Source organism: Trachypithecus francoisi, unplaced genomic scaffold (assembly GCF_009764315.1).
Source record: "Trachypithecus francoisi isolate TF-2019V2 unplaced genomic scaffold, Tfra_2.0 Lachesis_group15, whole genome shotgun sequence".
In the NCBI taxonomy this organism is placed as follows: Eukaryota; Metazoa; Chordata; class Mammalia; order Primates; family Cercopithecidae; genus Trachypithecus; species Trachypithecus francoisi.
This window is the reverse complement of record NW_022681460.1, coordinates 39,390,304-39,403,394: the sequence shown is the minus strand read 5'-3', so window position 1 is coordinate 39,403,394 and position 13,091 is coordinate 39,390,304.

Below are 13,091 nucleotides of genomic sequence, written 5' to 3'. Positions count from 1 at the left end.
AAGAAAACAAATATATGTGCTATTTTCTGAACAAAAGATTTTGCTTTGCAGTTATAAGAGAGAAAAAAATGAAAAGCATAACTTTTGATAAGAAAGTAGTAAAAGGATCTCTATTTGTAGATTATATATGAAAAACATGAGAGAATCCTTGATGAAACTGAACCAATAAAATTCAACAAGAAAGTAGGATATCAAATTAACATATTTAAATTAACAGCATTCATATACACAAAAAATGACAAGCTACATAATATAAAGTTAGAAGGAAATCCCATTTACAATAACAACAAAAATGAAGTAATAGAAATAAACTTAATAAGAAACATACAAAAATATTCTCAAGAATTGAAAATTACATGAATAAATGGAAAAACCTCTTTTCTGAATGGAGGAAAATATGTATCAGTTCTCTGGCCAGGCACAGTGGCTCACGCCTGTAATCCTAACACTTTGGGAGGCCAAGGTGGGCAGATTATGAGGTCAGGAGATTGAAACCATCCTGGCTGACACCGTGAAACCCCATCTCTACTAAAAATACAAAAAATTAGCCGGACATGGTGGCAGGCGCCTGTAGTCCCAGCTACTAGGGAGGCTGAGGCAGGAGAATGACATGAATCTGGAGGCGGATCTTGCAGTGAGCCGAGATCGCACCATTGCACTCCAGCCTGGGCAACAGAGTGAGACTCTGTCTCAAAAAAATATATATATATATATTTAAACATATATAAAAATATATTTTATACATATTTATATTTTATATATTTATATATTATATATAAATATATATTAAATATATTTATATGTATAAAATATATATATCAGTTCTCCCTATGTTAGTTTGTATATTAAAAAGTCAATAAAATATCACAAGTGTTTTATGGTTTTAAATAATTTGATACTAAAATTCATATGAAAAAACAAATAGAAAAACATAGGCAGCAAAATACTGAAAAAGAAAAACTACAGAAGGGGACAAACCATATCGGACATTAAAATATATTCTAAAGCTTCCATAATTCAGTCAGTATTTTACTGGTACATTGATAAACATATAGAACAGCAGAATAGAATGTGTAGCCTCAAAATAGATGCAAATGCCTTTGGAAATTAAGTATATGATGATGGTGTTAATTCAAATTTCTGTGGCAAAAATAAACATTTTAATAAATGGTTCTGGGAAAACTGGATAGTCATTTGGTAAAAGATAAAATTAGATCTATAATTTACACTGTGCCATCCAAAGAGGATGAAGTGAAATGTTTAGAGTTGAAAGGAAAAGGAAACAAGAAAACAAAAACAGCAACAACAACAACAAACAAACAAAAAAACCACTAATTTAGAATTCTATCAAGTAAATTATCCTTCAAAAGTAAAGGAGACATAGAGACTTTCTTCAAAAAATAAAAAAGGAGTGAATTCATTGCCGGCAGAACTGCCCTCAACTAAATGATAAAAGGTGTTCACCAGGGAAAATGAGAATTACATAGGCCAGAAATACAGATCTATGTAAAGAAAGGAAGAGCATCAAAAAAGAATAAATCAAGGTGTATAAAATCTTTTGTTTTCCTTAACTGATCTAAAATATCTGCTTTTAAATGACAACAGAAGCAATGCATTAGATGATTTGCAGCATTTGGATAAGTGAATATGGATGACAGCAATGTTATAAAGGTTAGAAAAGAGGAACTGGCAATACTTTGTTATAAGGTATCTGCACTAAATGTAAAGAAGTAAAGACTTACTGGAAAGTGGATTTATATTACTTGTTACTGTATATTGTAACCAGTGAAACAAAGCAACCAGTGAAACATTTTCATGAAAATGAATAATTGAAATGAAATAATGTAAAATGTTGAAATAAAACCAGAGAATGCAAATAATGTAATGAATAAAAACTGTTGTGTTAGGTATCAATCTAACTATATCATTAATAATTTTGTATGTGAATGGTCTAAACACACCAATTAAAATACAGATATTGTTAACTGGATACAAAAAAAAAGAGTTAATTATTGTGTAGTCTAAAGTAAAGCTACGCTAAGTATAAAGACACAGGTTAAAAATAAAGAGATATACTATGCTAATGGTAAATGAAACAAAACTGGAGTAGCTATATTAATTTCAGACAAAGCAAACTTCAGAACAAAGGAAATTATTAAGGATACGAGCAGTATTACATAATGATAAAGGGAGTAAATTCTCCAGGAAGACACAGCACTCCTTATCATGCATACTCCTTACATCAAAATACATAAGACAAAATCTGATATAACTTAAAGAATAAATAGACATATCCACACACAAAAAAACCATATATTGAAGTCCTTATAATGTGACCTTATTTGAAGTCGGGGTATTTACACAGATTAGTTAATTAAAGTGGGTATTAATCCTTTATGACAAATATTATTATTAAAAGGGGACGTTTAGGCACAGACATGCACAGAGAACATCATGTGAAAATGAAGGAAGAGATTAGGGTGATGTACACAAGCCAGAGAAGTCAAAGTTGCCAGCAAATTACCTAGAAACTGAAACGAAGGCATGGAGCAGATTTTCCCCAACATCACTCAAAAGGAACCCTGCTGGCACCTTGATCTCAGACTTCTAACTTCCAGAACTGTGAGATAATTAATTAAATTCTGTTGTCTAAGACACCCAGTTTGTGGTTCTTTGTTGTAGTTCTAGCAAACTGATATGAAGATCTTTATGTGGAAAACTAACCATAGCTCTACATACCATTAAAATAGCTAAAATCCAAAAACTTGACAGTATAAATGCTGGTAAAAAAAAAAAAAAAAAGCAATTGTTGCTGGTACTAATGCAAAATGGTACAGCAACAGTGACTTTGGATGAGCGTTTGGCAATTTCTTATAAAACTAAACATAATCTTAGCATATGATTTAGCAATGTGTGCTTGAATTCTTATCCAACTAATTTTAAATCTTATGTCCTTATGAAATGCCACACAAAAATGTTTATAATGGCTTTATTAACAATTCATAATTTTCCCAAACTGGAAGCAACCAAGATGGATTGCAATAGGTGAATAAGCATCCATTCTGTGAAATATTAATCAACAACAAAAATAAAGTTGCTTATTTTATTATATTTAATATATTTGTATATTTATATTATACAAGAAGATACGGGTGAACCTTAGCTACATATTGTTATGCATTGTTAGGTTTAAAAAGTTGTTTTAAAAAGGCTACATACTGCATAATTCCAATTATATGACATTCTGGAAAGGGCAAAACTACAAAGACAATAAAATGATGAATGGTTGCTAGAAGATTTGGAAGACAGAGGAAGGTTGATTAAGTGAAGGATATGGAATTTTTAGGGCAGTAAAACTATTCTGTATGACACTATAATGGTTGATACATGACTTTTTGCATGTGTCAAAACCCATAGAACTTTATGACATGGCGAATTCATTTTAATAATTGCAACCTACAAAAAGTAATAATGATCCAGACCTGGTGGCTCATACCTAGAATTCTAGACTTTTGGAAGTCAAGGCAAGAGAATTTCTTGAGGCCAGGAGTTTGAAACCAGCCTGGGCAACATAGCCAGACCCTGTCTTTACAAAAATAAAATAAAATAAAAATTCAGCCTAGTACAGCAGTATGTGCCTGTAGTCCTAGCTACTCAAGAGGCTGAGGTGGGAGAATTGCTTAAGCCCAGGAGTATAAGGCTGAAGTATGCTGTGATCATGCCACTGCACTTCAGCCTGGGTGACAGAGTGAGAACAGGTCTCCAGGAAAAAAAATTAAAAAACAAGAAGCAGAAATTACACAGGAGATTTGCAGATCATAGAAAGAAACACAGACTGAGAAAATAGAGTCTAACTGTATTACAAACTATTGACCTAAAAGAGGGGGATTGGGAGAAAAGTGCCTAAGACTAAGGGCAAAAACAAACTGCATACAAGCACTCATTCTACTTTTTTTTCTCTTTTTAGAGACAAGCCCTTGCTCTGTTCCCCAGGCTGGAGTGCAGTGCTGTGATCGAAGCTCACGGCAGCCTCAACCACCAGGCTCAAGTGATCCTCTCACCTCAGCCTCCCAAGTAACTGAGACTATAGGCACACATCAGCACACTGAGCTAATTTTTAAATTTTCTTTTTGTAAAGACAAGGTCTCACTCTGTTTCCCAGGCTGGTCTAGACCTCCTGGACTCAAGCTATCCTTCCAGAGTGTTGGGATTACAGACACTAGCCACTGCATCTGGATACACTCTACTCTTTTATCAAGTTGTTTCACACAGCAGTATAGGTTAACAATCCTAATATCACTTTACTGGTATACTGAAATTGAACAATTAAGAATGATGAATAATGAGAACAAATTTTCTCACTGCTGGATTGTTATATATTAGGAATGAGAGGGGCTAGAAAGATTCATGTAGTAATAGATTAGTGTTGGAGAGATCAATATAAACTTATATTAAGGTTAATATAGATAAAGCTGGTTACCTATGTGTTTTTATACTGAACAATATTCACACTTTTAAATTTTCCTGCTCTTTCAGTCAAAAGGACCTAAGAAGACTTGATAATTAAATGTATTGTGGCAATTCTTGGTGGAAATTGTGGGGTTTTAAAAAAGGAATTGAGGTAAAAACTAAATAAAATTGAATAAACTATGGACTTAATAATCATATGTTAATATTGGTTTATTAATGCCAACAAATGTAATATAATAATTTAAGATATTAATTGATATGGTTTGGCTGTGTCCCCATCCAAATCCTACCTTGAATTGTAACTCCCACAATTTCCACATGTCATGGGAGGAACCCAGTGGGAGGTGATTGAATTATGGGGGCAGGTCTTTCTTTTGCTGTTCTCATGATAGCGTCACAAGTCTCACAAGATCTGATGGTTTTAAAAATGAAAGTTTCCCCACACAAGCCCTCTCTCTTTTTGCCTGCTGCCATCCATGCAAGAAGTGACTTACTCCTCCTTGCCTTCTGCCATGACTGTGAGACCTCCCCTCCTATGTAGAACCGTAAGTCCATTAAACTTATTTTTCTTCCCAGTCTCAGAAATGTCTTTATCAGCATCTTGAAAATGGACTAATACAGTAAATTTGTACCAGTAGAGTGGGGCTCTGCTGAAAAGATACCTGAATATGTGGAAGCAACTTTGGAACTGGTAACAGGCAAAGAATGGAACAGTTTGGAGGGCTAAGAAGAAGACGGGAAAATGCAGGAACGTTAGGAACTTGGTGATTTGAATGCTGTTAAAAGAATGCAGTTTTGAAAGGGAAACAGAGCATAAAAGTTCAGAAAATTTGCAGCCTGATGATGGGCTAGGAAAGAAAAACCCACTTTCTGAGGAGAAATTCAAGCTGGCTGCAGAAATTTGGTAAGTAACTAGAAGACAAATGTTAATCACCAAGACAATGGAGAAAATGCCTCCAGGGCATGTCAGAGATTTTTGCGGCACCCCTCCCATCACAGTCCTGGAGGTCTAGGAGGAAAAAATGGTTTTGTGAGCAGGGCTCAAGGTTCCTGTGCTTTGTGCAGTCTAGGGACTCGGTGCCCTTTGTCCCAGCTAGTCCAGTTGTTACTAAAAGAGGCCAAGGTACAGCCTGGGCCATAGCTTCAGAGGGTGCAAGCCCCAAGCCTTGGCAGCTTCCACATGGTGTTGAGCCTGTGGGAGCACAGAAGTCAAGAACTGAGGTTTGAGAACCTCCACCTAGATTTCAGAGGATGTATGGAAATACCTGAATGTCCAGGCAGAAGTTTGTTGCAGGGGTGGGGCTCTCATGCAGAACCTCTGCTAGGGTAGTGTTGAAAGGAAATGTGGGATGGGAGCCCCATATGGAGGCCCTTCTGGGGCACCACCTAATGGATCTGTGAGAAGAGGGTCACCATCAACCAGACCCCAGAATTGTGGATCCACTGACAGCTTGTATCGTGTGCCTGGAAAAGCCACGGACACTCAACACCAGCCCATGAAAGCAGCCAGGAACGAGGCTGTACCCTGTAAAGCCACAGGGGCAGAGCTGCCCAAGATGATGAGAACCCCCCTCTTGCATCAGTGTGTCATGGATGTGACATGGAGTCAAAGGAGATCATTTTAGAGCTTTAAGATTTAACTTCCCTAATGGATTTTGGACTTGAATGGGGCCTGTTTGTAGCCCCTTTGTTTTGGCCAATTTCTCCCATTTAGAAAGGCTGTATTTGCCCAATGCCTGTACCCCAGTTGTTTCTAGGAAGTAACTAACTTGCTTTTGATTTTACTAGATGATGGGTTGATAGGTGCAGCAAACCACCATGGCACATGTTTACCTGTATAACAAACTTGCATGTTCTGCACATGTATCCTGGAACTTAAAATAAAATTAAGTTAAAAAGAATTACCTGACACTGATGAAACTGAATAATTTATAAAGGAAGAGATTTAATTGACTCACAGTTCAACATGGCTGGGGAGGCCTCAGAAAACTTACAATCATGGCAGAAGGTGAAGAGGAAGCAAGGCACCTTCTTCACAAGGTGGCAGGAAGGAGAACTGCTGAGTAAAAGGAAAAGAGCCCCTTCTAAAACCAACAGATCTCCTAAGAATTCACTCACTACTGTTAGAACAGCATGCAGGAGACTGCCCCCAGGGTTCAATTACCTCCACCAGGTCTCTCCCTTGACACGTGGGCATTACGGGGATTACAATTTAAGATGAGATTTGGGTGGGAACACAAAGCTTAACCATATCACCAAGGAATTGTTCCAGATTCTACAATCTGGAGACATGGCAACTACATGCAATTTACTATCCTGGATTTATCATTAGGTTAAATCTGAATAAATTATATAGATTAACAGTGTTACAGACTGAGTGTATATGTCCCCCAAAATTCATATATTAAAGCTCTGACCCCCAGTGTGGCTGTATTTGGAGTAAGGAAGTAATTAAGGTTAAACGAAGGTGTAAGAGTAAGGTCCTGGTCAATAGGATTGGTGTCCTTAAAAGAGGAGATGCCAGAGAACTTTCTGTGTGCATAGGTACTGAAGAGAGGACACATGAGAACACAGCAAGAAGGTGGCCATCTAAAGTCCAATGGGGAGCCCTCATCAGACACTGTGCTGGTGCCTTCATCCTGAGTTTCCTAGGCTTCCAGATGGGATAAAATAAATGCCTGTAGTTTAAGTCATCTAGCCTGTGGTATTTTGTGATAGCAGCTTGAGCAGACTAATGCAAATAGTTATTAAAAGTATGATATCAGGGTATTGTATCAATTAGTACCAAGCACTAACATTTAAGTCTGGGTATTATTTTAGTGACTTTTTGTGCTGTTTAGGGTATATTTTTAATACTTTATCAGAGACCATTTATATGTGGAACAATTTTCCCTTCCATGAGTCTCTCCCTGATGTTCCCACTCCAGATGATGAGGCAAGGGACTGAAAACCAGGAGATTAATTACAAGTCTTCATAGAGAAAAAATATATCCTCACTCTCTCCTGTGTCCAGAAATCAGAACGCTATGAGTGTGGCTGCTATCCAGTTAAGAAATGGAAGTAAACTCTCTGAAGAAATTAAAATTCCCCAGAAAAAAAATCTTCAATGTAAAGAGCACTCCTCCCAGTTCCTCCACCCACATTCCAAATGACGTTACATTGACGATGATCCCTGCTCTGGTCATGGAGTTGTAAGGATTTGAGCAATAATCTTCAATTCCTTGGCTCTCAATCTGTGTGCAAAACTATATCAAAAGAGTGATACTGAGAATAGCAATATAAAGTAGATAGGGTGGCTTAGAGTCTTTGATCAAGTGAGGCACCACGTCTTATCAAAATGAATGTTTTATTCCTTTTTCCCTTGCCTTTGCTTTTTTGTTATAGCTCATATCATGGTTTATATTCAAAACTTCATAAAAGGATTTGAGTTCTGGGCTATTTTTTGTTAAGTATGATTGAAAAATGTCATATTCATTTTGACTCAGTTATTCACAGTTATGGTAAGCTGTTAAAACGATGAAGGATTTTTAAATCTTTTAAATGTTTCTGTGTCTCTCTGTCTCATTTTCTTAATCTATAATATGGTGATAATAATAGTATTGTAGGGTTGGGTGAATTAATTGACATGATCCAAGGCAAATGCATAGCACTACACCAACAAATAAGCGTTCAATGAAGGTCAGGCATTACTGTCATTGTTTGTTATTACTATTTCCTTTGTTTTTTAGTTATTCAATGAATCATGTAATTATTTCCTAAACTAATGTTGAAAACACACGGTTGGGGTACCAATCTCTGAGCAGTTAGAAATCTGCATATAACTTTTGACTCCTCAAGAACCTAATTACTAATAGCTACTGTTGACTGAAAGCCTTCCTGATAATGTAAATAACCAATTAGCATAAATTTTGTATATGTATTATATATGTATATAGTCTTATAATAAAGCAAGTTAGAGAAAAAATATTGTTAAGAAAATCATAAGGAAGAGAAAATATATTTACTATTCATTAAGTGGAAGTGAATCATGAAGTTCTTCATCTTTATAATCTTCCTTTTAAGTAGGCTGAGGGAGGAGGAGGAGAAGTTGGTCTTGCTTTCTTAGGGTGACAGTGGCAAAAAAGTCCACATATAAGTGGGTCCATGCAATTCAAACATATGTTGCCTAAGGGTCAACATGGTTACATTATGTCTGTATTACGTTTGTCAACTTAATTTAAATTTTGAAAATACACACTATAACATAAAGTGATAAATTACAAAGAACACTCTAAATTTTTCATCTTTAAAAATGTTTATTTTTGAGGAATAACATGTTAGGTTTTTTTGCTTTGAAATGTACCTTGTAAAATGAGGGTGTTCCTTACTAATATTAAGAATAGAATAGGAGTAAATGATGCTGTTGTGAAATAAATGTACTCTAGGATATTAGAGTTCATTGTTAGCTTACATAAAATAAAAATGTCAGCAAACTTAAAAGTTCAATTTATAGACTTCCTTGTTTTATTGTATTATCTTTCTCATATCAAAGTCAAACCTTTGTTTATTGTAACCTTTATGTTTTATTGTTTCTGGCAAATTAAATAGATTATTCTGACAGACTTAAATGTTACCACTTCATATTTCTGCTATTATCCAAACACAGCTGTTTTCTTTAAAGGTATCTCCCAATAATCGCTGCTGACAACATGTACAAGTGCAATTTGTACTGCAATCTTTTCAGCGTTCTCTTAGTAAATGAATAGTATCTTAGTTACAAAAGGTGAATAAAACATAGCAGTGCATAATATTTTAAGTTTGTAGGAATTATTAAATACTTGAAGAAATTTTGGACTTGTCATTACATGAACATAAAGAGTCATCTGAAGGCATAAAAAAAAAAGACAGGAATGTGTGTTTTCATTTTACCCATTGGCTATTGCTAAGAGTCTTTGTTTTAACCAGAATGTGAGTTTTGTTCTGCTCTGTTTACATCCTGGAAGGTTCATCCCTCTGGTGAATTGCATTGCAATACTGGCACAGAATGACCAGGGTATTTGTGTGCACGTGTGTGTGTGTGTGTGTGTGTGTGTGTATTTCCATAATATCAAAATACCAGCATTAATAACAGTATTTGATTTAAAAGTACCCACAATACACACACAAAAAGCTAAAACTAAATATATGATCCTAAGACAAATATGTGTTACAAATCAAAACTTACATAAGTAAATATAATTATCTATATGTATAATATAAACATAATATAAATCAAATACAGAAAGATATAAATATAGTGTAAAGTATTAATTATAATACGCATTAGTGAATATATATAATTCGAATATATTATCATTCTATTATAAATTAGTAGCAGATACATACCTAAAATAAGCAGTAAAAGTGTGAGTAATTTATATATAAAATTGAAAGTAAAATATTATTTTTAAACAAGTGGATTTTAAAAAACAGTGCATCAAGTTTTCCATGGTTGAGTTGAAGCATCTTTTTGAGCACTTTTTCCTCAGCTGATGAGAAATAGAAATATCTTTTTGCCTCCATAGCATAATGTTGCTACATTTAGTTTGAGTACACAGCAGGCCAAAACCCTTGAGCTCAGCACTCTTACATTTCTGCCTCCTAAGGAGCTCGTCACATAGGCATGCACCATCATAGCCAGCCATTCACATTACATGTGTAAAGGGGGAAATTTCATTTACAACCTCCACTGAATTTCATGAGAGAATTCCTGATAGCATCAAACCCTTGTTTACTGAGCACTGTATTGGGCTTTGGTAAGTAAGTTTGGAGGTGGAAGTTGGGGCAAAGCTGAATTACTTAGCATAGCAATTGGGGTGAGGAAAATTGAGAGATAAGGAAATAGAAAGCCATGAGGCTAACCTAACCCCTGTGGACAGAGAGCAGAAAACAGCAATGCCCATTAGTGATGGAGGCGCGAAAAGAAAGGGAAGTTAAGAGAGCATAGGTGTCTGTTTTATGTTTTAAATTCATGTAGTTTGGTGTGGGCTGAGGGCAAACAAGGGTAACTAATGCCAAGAAACATGGCATATGATCATCTGGTCAAGCCCCAGGTTTAGAACATTAATATTGATTTGTCATCTTGTTGCCATTCTATGTTCTCCACAGTGAGTGTCTAGCTTGTGCCTTTCTCTATTGGTTATGACATCATGGAAATTCCTTTTAAATGAAAATTGTTTATAGTTTTTAGTCAATTCTGGAAGCACTATTCTCTCTTTTCTAAAAGTTTCAACTTTAAAAGTAAAAATCTCCTTAGTTCTCGGAGTCTGACTTGACTTAGGATTTGAGCACTGACCTCAAATCTTGAGCCAAAATATTTAAAATTTCAAAATTAAAATCAGCATCTTAAATCCCAGAAGTCATACAGTACAAATGAACACTCCCTTAGGTGTATGACATGACCAAAATGAGATAAAGAAAATATACACCATGAATTACTACACAGCCATAAAAAAAGAATGCAAGCATGTCCTTGCAGGAACATGGGTATAGCTGGAAGCCATTATGTTACGCAAATGAATGCAGAAACAGAAAACAAAATACTACATGGTCTCACTTACAAGTGGGAGATAAACGCTGGGTACTTTTGGACATAAAGATGGAAACAATGGACCCTGGGGACTACTCGGCGGGGAGGAGGGAGGAGATAAGTGTTGAAAAACTAACTATTGGGTACTGTGATCAGTACCTGGATGATAGGATCAATCATACCCCAAACCTCACTGTCACACAATACACCCAGTAACAAATCTGAACATGTATCCCCTGAATCTAGATTAAAAGTTGAAAATATTTTTAAAAAGGTCAACCATCAGTCATGGATTCTCTCCAAAGGACTAGCTTCTAAGGCTGAGGTCAACTCACTTCCATCTCTGTAACAAAGATTAAAAAAAATTTGTTACCAGTACAAAACCAGAATTCTTATTTTTTTCAGTTTTGGTAATTTCTGTTAACCTATCTTTATGCTCAGCAATTCTTCCGTTGGATGAATTGAGTCTATGGATGAGCCTTGAAAGGCATTCTCCATTTCTATTACAATGTTATTCATTTCTAGAACTTCCACTTGATTCTTCCTTATAGTTTCCCTTTCTCTGCTGAGATTACACGTTTAATCTTGAATGTTGTCAATCTTTTCCATGAAACTTTTAGCCTACTCAATATGGTTATTTTAATTTCCCTGGAATATAGTCCCAACGTCTGTGTCATGGTAACCTTGTCTCTTGGAGTATGTTGCTTTATCCTGTCTTATGTGCTTCATACTTTTTAGTTGTTTTGGAAAGCTGGACTTCTTATATAGAAAAGACTGAGGTAAGTAGCATTATACACCTGGAAATGGACATTCCTTCCTTTCAGTGGTGCCTTGAGTGAGGGAATTACTCTAAGTAAGACTTGACTTGGGTTTAATAAGATTTTTTCTTATTATGTTACCCTTAATGTATTACAGCCTTAAAATTCCTCTACATAAAAAGTATCTGTTTAGAGAAGGGGTTAGTTTTCCAGATATTTTTGTTTGTTTGATTTTCCTCAGTATTTATTCTGCTGAGAGCTTTGCATTGCATCTCAGAGATGTTCTCTCTTTAGCAAGATCCTTTCTATTCTAAGCCTGTTAGCCTAGTGGTAATGGTGGTGGTGGTAGGTATTTTACGTTGTTCAAATAAAGCCTCAGTCTTAGGTGGATACCATATGTCTGCTGACCTTTCCCCAGGAATAGAGTTATTCTCCTCTTCTTTTCCCTCCCTTGCAATGGATTTTCACCAGTGCCCTAATGGCAACAGTGTTTTTCCCTACAGATGAAGGCTTTTGCTCAGTAGGAGAGATGGGGATGAGTATCTCAGCAGTGTTCTCCAACCTCATCCCCACTGGGAGCTCCTGGTGCCCTCCCCCTGCTCTGCACTATGGGAGAGACATTCTCAAAATTTTCTCAATCTTTCTGTGACCACCAGGTAGTTTGTGGACAAAAATGGCGTGAAAAGAATGTGCCACTCTCAGAAGCTTTGCCCCATCACTAGCACATACACCAGCATACCAATCACCCAAGCTAAACCACTCCTGCCAGTGGGTGTCTGACTATTTATTGCACAAGAAATCCAGGGCTCCAGTCTTTTCACTCCCTGCCTGTCTCTCCTTAGATTTGGGGCCAGCTGGTTGCTATGCAACCTCAGCCTTCAAGTGGATCAAAAAAAGATTATAAATCTGATGCGTGTTTAGTTTATTTTTACTGTAAGACTGGAGACCTCACTTTTTGCAGCTCCCTACATCTCTGAACGGAAACCAGAAGGAAGTCTTAGTCCTCTGAATTTTTAATTTTTTTGGTTACTTTCTTTGAAAACTGCTTCTTTTGACTTGTTCTTAATATGCAATCAGACCAATGACATAACAATTTCAATTGGGATGCACGGAAAGATACATATGAAGATAATTTGGAAATAAACAATCTTCACTGAGTCAAATATTATCTTCCCGTTTACTTTACATTCTAAAATTACTGTTTCAGAGATATTCACACACATCACAGACAAATACATGCAGACAAACAGTAAGAAAGACTAATGACAACAGTGTTGTCATTTGCCCAAGGAAAATGTGGAATAAATATTATCTCA